This window comes from Moschus berezovskii, chromosome 19 (genome assembly GCF_049115385.1).
Source record: "Moschus berezovskii isolate FMDL1 chromosome 19, NW_MosBer_1.0, whole genome shotgun sequence".
Classification (NCBI taxonomy): Eukaryota; Metazoa; Chordata; class Mammalia; order Artiodactyla; family Moschidae; genus Moschus; species Moschus berezovskii.
The window spans coordinates 44,188,879-44,196,161 of NC_142478.1; positions in this window are offsets into that span (position 1 = coordinate 44,188,879).

The following is a 7,283-nucleotide window of genomic DNA, read 5'->3' on the forward strand; positions in this document are numbered from 1 at the left end:
CCTGTCTCAGAAGTGATCATTCTCCTTCCAACACTGTATTCAGTGTAAAGCTGAAACGAAACAAAACAAAAAAGGTGCTGTCAGCAATATATCTGGCTGAAGATGTTCCCCTGTTTCCTAAATGACTTTTGGATTGAAATTAATTTTCCTTTCATTTTCTTTATAGCAAACTTGTAATGAAGCTAAGCGGGGCAAAGCCAAAGTATTTCCATCAAGTATTTCAAGTATTCATTTCATTTATTTAATTTGTTAGTTTAATTTATTTTACTAATTTAATTTACTTAATTTCTCTAATTCATACTACTCATTTTATTTAAATATTCAAATACACCATTATTAGTATATGTATTTAAAATTTTATCCAGGAATATGGGGCTATTCCAATATTTTTGGTAATAGAATTCTAATTGCAGTACTTTAACACCAGTATTAGACAATGCTAGACCTAATAGCCTAATATTTAAATAAAAATTTAAAAATGTATTTCCAAAGAGGCTCCACTATATGAAAGCCACACAGGCTATACTATACGAAGGTTTTAGTCATCCTGATGGAGCCAGGGTAGGGGTATATTCCAGTGTTGATTTGAATTTCTCTGATGGCTAATCAGTGACCATCTTTTCATGTGTTTAGTAACTATTTCATATCATTTTTGGAGAAATGCCTATTTAGATTCTTTGCCTTGTTTTTAATTGGGTTGCCATTTTATGGTTGATTTAAAGATTTTTTAAAAAGTTAACGAGGGAGACTTCCTTAAAGCTATATTTTAACTGGTGAGTTTTAACTGACTTAAAAAAATGATTTCTACTTTTAATATAGAGTCTGTTCTACATCAGCCTATTATATAGCATTGTTATATAAAAGTATCAGTGTGGTTTTATATTTATTTAAAAATCAATCTTAGCAAAATAATTTTATTAAGCATTAATTTTAAGATAATGCTATCTTCTCCTTCAAAGATAGTATTTCTTAGGAAGAAAAACATAAAGCAAATTTTGAAAAGCCAAAACTGCTTATTGCTTAACAAACAGTAAGGCCTGATATCATGAAAACTTTTATAGTTCCAAGGAGACCTTGGCATTTAGACAATGACAATATTGTTTGAATAGAAGTCATTTTTAAAATGACTCTAACTTTTTCCTACCCTGCTTTGGTAATTTTCCTGAATGTCTGTGAGGGAAGATTAATGTCGTCAACGCCAGCTAGTTGTCTGAACCTTTAAAACTTGAAGTGAGCTGAATGTCATAGTAGGAAATAAAAATATTTTCTGCAAAACAGCAATTTCTAATGTATTGATTCTGCAGATCCCTGGAAATACATGTTTGATTTTTAACATGGACACTCTCTGTGAAAAGTGAAAGTGAAGTCACTCAGTTGTATCCTACTCTTTGCGACCCCGTGGGCTGTAGCCTACCAGGCTTCTCCTTCCATGGGATTTTCCAGGCAAGAATACTGGAGTGGGTTATAATTTCCTTCTCCAGGGGATCTTCCCAACCCAGGGATCGAACCTGGGTCTAACAATAATACTCAAAAAATTTAAAAAGTATTGCTAGTATAGTTTTCAAGGCTATTCTCAAAGGATCTTCAAGAATAATATCACTTGTAATTGGGGAAAAATTTTAAATTATATTCTTGACATTTTCATCATTTAAACAAATCTGTCTTTCACTAAACACAAGTTAAAAATTTCAACCACCACAAATTAATCTTTTTTTGATTTTTTTAAATCTTTTTTTTTTTTACTTTCCTTTTTATTTTTTAAAATATCTTTTTATTTTAAAAATTAATACTTCAGGTGCAAAATTTTTCCTTAAATATTTTACTTGAAAGCTTCCCAAGCACAGGGACCTGTCTTGTGGACCACAGAACTTGAGATGTAATAAATACTTAATATATGTTTATTGAATGAGTGAACTAAGGCTATTTTTTAATTCGTGAGCTTTCACTGACAAAAAAAAAGTGATTTCCATTCTGTTTAGCCTAATTCTAACATGCAGCATTGATTTTATTTAATAGTATCAATGTAACTGTATACTTTATAAGCTAAAGGCTACCCCAAACTGGGGTACTTGGGATGAACTTGGTCTGCCTCACCCCAAGAGGAACTGGAAGATTCAGAGCCATCAGGGAGAAAGGTGGACAAGGGAGGCTTTGGCAAGTGGGGTGATGGGCTTGCCCTCCTCCTGCTGGGATACTTCCAGATGCTCAGATCTGGCAAGAGGGGTATGTTTGGGACAGGGGACTGGAGAGGGATCGTCGAAGGCTGTGGTGGCTTGCCTACAGGACTCAGTGGTCCAGGGGTCTTGGTCATCTTCCTGGAAGTTAGCTTGATCCTTGTCACCAGCATCTTCCTGATGGCCTCCTTAGAGCTGGCAGAGATCATTGTGTTCCAAAGCAGTGCAGACTCAGGGACGTAGGAGTTAAACACCAGATTATCTTCCTGGCTTTTCTTATTATATTCTTACATATTAATTTTTCCCCCTAAAGTAGGCTCTCTATTATGGCTGAGGGTGTCTGTGAGTGTCATGATGAAAGAAGGAATCAAATCCTTGGACATAGGCCTCCCATAGGGTTTCAACTATTGGAACATGGCCTGTGATCCCTTTTCCCTTTCAACTCTCTCACCCTGGAATTCCAGCTAGACCCAGTACCTGTCAGAGGTCACAAGCCTAATTCTCAGCTTCATTTGCTTTAGTTCCTTTCAGATTCTTGGGAAAGAAAAGGAAGAGGAAATACATTTGCTTTTTACATGATTTAGCCAATGATTTGCAAAACAAACAGACATTGGCTATAATGGGAAGAATTGTTGCCAACTATAAAACATTGGTGCTGCACATCATTCCTTCCTGATGCTGGATATTTTTAGCCAATGCCAAGTTAGCACTGCAGCAAACCCATGTAACAGTGATTCTACAAAGCCACTGCTGAGAAGTAATAAAAATCGAAAGCATTCCACGGGCAACAAATCAATTATTTCAACAATTTTCTTTTATTTGTAAGAATTCAAACAATCTTAGGCATGAGTTAGTATTCTTGAAATCCTGATTATACTAAGCTTCTTTCAATTCTGGGCTCAATTAAGAAGTTAAAATTATGCAGGAAAGAACAAGCATGACAATAAACCTTACTTCACCTTAATCATGGCCATGAATGAATTGCTTTTTCTTCTCTAGGGAGACAGAAATGCTATGTGAGAGAGAATGAAATTCATTCGGAATTAAAAAGAAAATTGAGGAAGTGCAATATAAAAGAGATTTTTAGGGGTAAAGGACCTTCAAGATGTAATCTAGTTATTACTCAACTGTTCATATTTGGCAGATGAGAAATTTTAAGCCCAGAAATATTCATTTCACAAGAACAAGCTACATGGGAGACTGGACAATAAAGCTGAAAGTAGAGTAAGAATTAACTATCAGTTCAGTTCAGTTCAGTTCAGTTCAGTCACTCAGTCGTGTCCGACTCTCTGCGACCCCATGAATCATAGCACGCCAGGCCTCCCTGTCCATCACCAACTCCCGGATTTCACTCATACTCATGTCCATCGAGTCGGTGATGCCATCCAGCCATCTCATTCTCTGTCTTCCCCTTCTCCTCCCGCCCCCAATCCTTCCCAGCATCAAAGTCTTTTCCAGTGAGTCAGCTTGTCACATGAGGTGGACAAAGTATTGGAGTTTCAGCTTTAGCATCAGCCCTTCCAATGAACACCCAGGACTGATCTCCTCTAGAATGGACTGGTTGGATCTCCTTGCAGTCCAAGGGACTCTCAAGGGTCTTCTCCAGCACCACAGTTCAAAAGCATCAATTCTTCAGCGCTCAGCTTTCTTCACAATCCAACTCTCACATCCATACATGACCACGGGAAAAACCATAGCCTTGATTAGATGGACCTTGGTTCCTCACCTACAAAGGAGAAAATATGCAGAAAGGGACCACTCACTAAACCTGTGCTAAAACCCATGGTCACAGGTGAGGAACTTCACCCACTGACAGTCTTTCCTGACACAGAAATAACAAATCATTATGGCTGCCAGTCCTTTGCTGTGGAGAAACAGATACTACGACCTGGAAGGTCTTCTGATTGGTCCTCAGAAGCAATAATTGATAGATGTTCTGTCAGTAAAAAAGAATGACGCTTTGACCTTGATTGACCAATGTTTAACATCTTGCAAAATTGGTTTTTCTCTCTTAATCTGTCTCTGACTCTGCCTGTCTCTCTGTCTCTTTCTCACACACATACATGTACATATACAAACTGGTTTCATTTTTTTTTAAAAAATCTGAACGATTTGAGAGTAGGCAGACTATGCCATACTCCTTTATCTGTTAATATTATAAGTATTTCATAAGAACAAAGATATTTTCTTATAAAACCAAGTATAGTTAGAAAATTCAAAAAAGTTGATTTCAATCTAATCTATGTTTTATCCCTTGTAGCTAATTATATTAATTTCAGATTTATTCTTTTCTTGGTTGTTTTTGCAAAATTAAGCAGATACGTGTATGTTTTCTTATTTCCCTAAATAGGAGTGTTTTGTACAATAGGTTCATTAAACATACAGAAGTAAAACACAAAGCCAGATTTGAAGTAAACGTAGTCTGTAGATTTTGAGATACTTTTATTCTTTCCAATGTTTTGTCTTTACCTCTTTCAGTCTTTCTTTCTACGTTGCTTAAAGGTACCTTAGAAAAAGCCAAATCTGATTTGCCAAGGAAATGGTACTATTAGCAGTGATGAATTCCCAAACAGAGAATTAATATTATCAAACCTAAGATTGTGGCCATTGCGTGAAGGAGGAAATAAGAAGGGGAGACAGTAGAGACTGGCAGACCAAATAAGGATGCTATTGTGATTTTCCAGGTGAGAGATGTTGAAAGCTGAATGAAGATCATGGCCTGAGAAGTAGACAGTGATGGTCTGTATCTGGAGGATGAGCAGGGGAAGGTGAGTATGTAACAAGGTTTTATAGACTTGGAGTATATTAACTGTTACCAAAAGTAGGAAACAAAAGGCGTAGTTTTGGGTGGTAGGGAGAGGAATGATTTGGTGTAGACCTAGTGAGTTTGAGTGGTTGGTGTTCTAGTCATGTGGGAAGGAGCATAGCACAGTGTGATAACATAAATACATGTGGAATATCACTCAGACATAAAAAGAATGAAATAATGCCATTTGAAGCAATACGGGTAGACCTGGAGGTTATCGTACTACGTAAAATAAGTCAGATAGTGAAAGATACATGTAAAGTGATATCACTTATATATGGAATCTTGAAAAATGATATAAATGAATATTTACAAAACAGACTCACAGACATTGAGAACTTATGTTTACCAAAGGGGGATTAATTAAGAGTTTGGGATTAATGGATACACACTGAAAGTGAAGAGAAAGTGAAAGTCACTCAGTCCTGTCCAACTCTTTGCAACGCCATGGACTATACAGTCCATGGAATTCTCTAGGCCAGAATACTGGAGAGGGTAGCCTTTCCCTTCTCCAGGGGAATCTTCCCAACCCAGAGATCGAACCCAGGTCTCCTGCATTGTAGGTGGATTCTTTACCAGCTGAGCCACAAGGGAAGCCCAGATACACACTACTATGTATAAAATAACCAATAAGGACCTACTGTATTAGACAGGGTACTATGCTCAATGTCTTGTAATAACCTATAGGGAAAAAGAATCTGAAAAAGAATGTGTGTGTGCGCATAACTGAACATTTTGCCATACACTTGAAAGTAATACTACATTGCGAATCAACAGCACATCAAATTTATCAATCAATCCATGTAGAGAACACATAGAATGCTGTATGGACTGTGTGTTGCAGGAACAGTTTGCTCTGTAGTTTCATTTTATTTCTTTCACATAGAATCATATTTTCGGCTTTGAGCTTCACATGTAGGGTTGCAGTGAACAAGTGTGATGCTTTAGGCTTGTGCATGTATGCTAAGTCACTTCAGTTGTGTCAGACTCTTTGCAACCCTGTGGACTATAGACCACTGTGGAGTATAGACCACTGGGTTCCTCTATCCATGGGATTTTCCATATAAGAATACTGGAGTTAGTAGCCAGTCCCTTCTCCAGGGGATCTTCCTGACCCAGGGGTTGAACCTGCTACCCTTATGTCTCCTGCATTAGCAGGTGGATTCTTTACCACTAGCACCACCTGGGAAGCCCTGAGGCTTTAGACTTCCTCATGGTCAAACCCGGAAGCCAGGCTGAAGCATGAAGTCTGAGTTTTATATTCCACATAGCCGCACAGAACTACTGAAAAGTCTAGCCTTTGGAAAGACAATGGTCTACGAAAGGCATTTTGTAATGTTGCATCATGGGGTCTGTAAAAAACTCTGCCTATTGAGTTTTTCTGGTTTTCTTTCTGTAAGACTTGAGTAATACCTGTAATGAAAGTGGGATTTAACACGGGTCAGTGTCCAACTGTCACCCCTGTTCATGGGAAAAGCACTCATACATACGTTTTTTTCTGGAAAGGACTCAAGCTTCTATTGTTACCAGAATTCTTTCCATGGAGAACAGATTTTGTTTTTCTCTTCATATAGTTTTCCTGTTGTACATGGAGAGGAAATGTTTTTTCTTGTTTCTAACAAACAATTATGCACAGAAAATGTAAAACCTTGTTTCCAAGAGACATGATTCTCTCTTTACTGAGAGAGAAGAAGCTTTTACAAGAATTCTTAATTGTTAGGAGCAAGTCCCCAAACAATGGCAAACTGCCTTGTCTTTTCTTGGGACTAAACAAATCAGGTTGTGGGGGGTGGGGGTAGGTAGATACCCATGGCATTGCCCCTTTGCCCAAGAGGCAGTAGGAGCTGAAAACAAGTTTGACTTTTCTCCTGTTAGAAGATTGAGGCCCCAAAGGTTTCAGAAAGGACAAGCAGGACAAGTCTCCTTGACTCCCTTTGGGGAGAAGTCATGGTACTGGCTCCAGCTCCCTCCAGGATACATAGAGGCAGAGGAGACCAGCCTCTTCTGGTCCTCACCTACCCTTCAGGGCCAGTCTCATTCATGTCAGCCTTGTATTTTAAAAACCAGATCTTATTTCTCTGCGTGCTCAGTTCTGTCAGACTCTTTGCAACCCCACGGACTGTAGCCAGGCTCCTTTCCATGGGATTTTTCAGGCAAGAATACTGGAGTGGCTTGCCATTTCCTTCTCCAGGGATCTTTCCAACCTAGGGATTGAACCCATGTCTCCTGCATTGGCCGGTAGATTCTTTACCACTGAGCCACCAGGGAAGTGCAAGGCGTTTCAATAAAAGATCTTTTCTTGA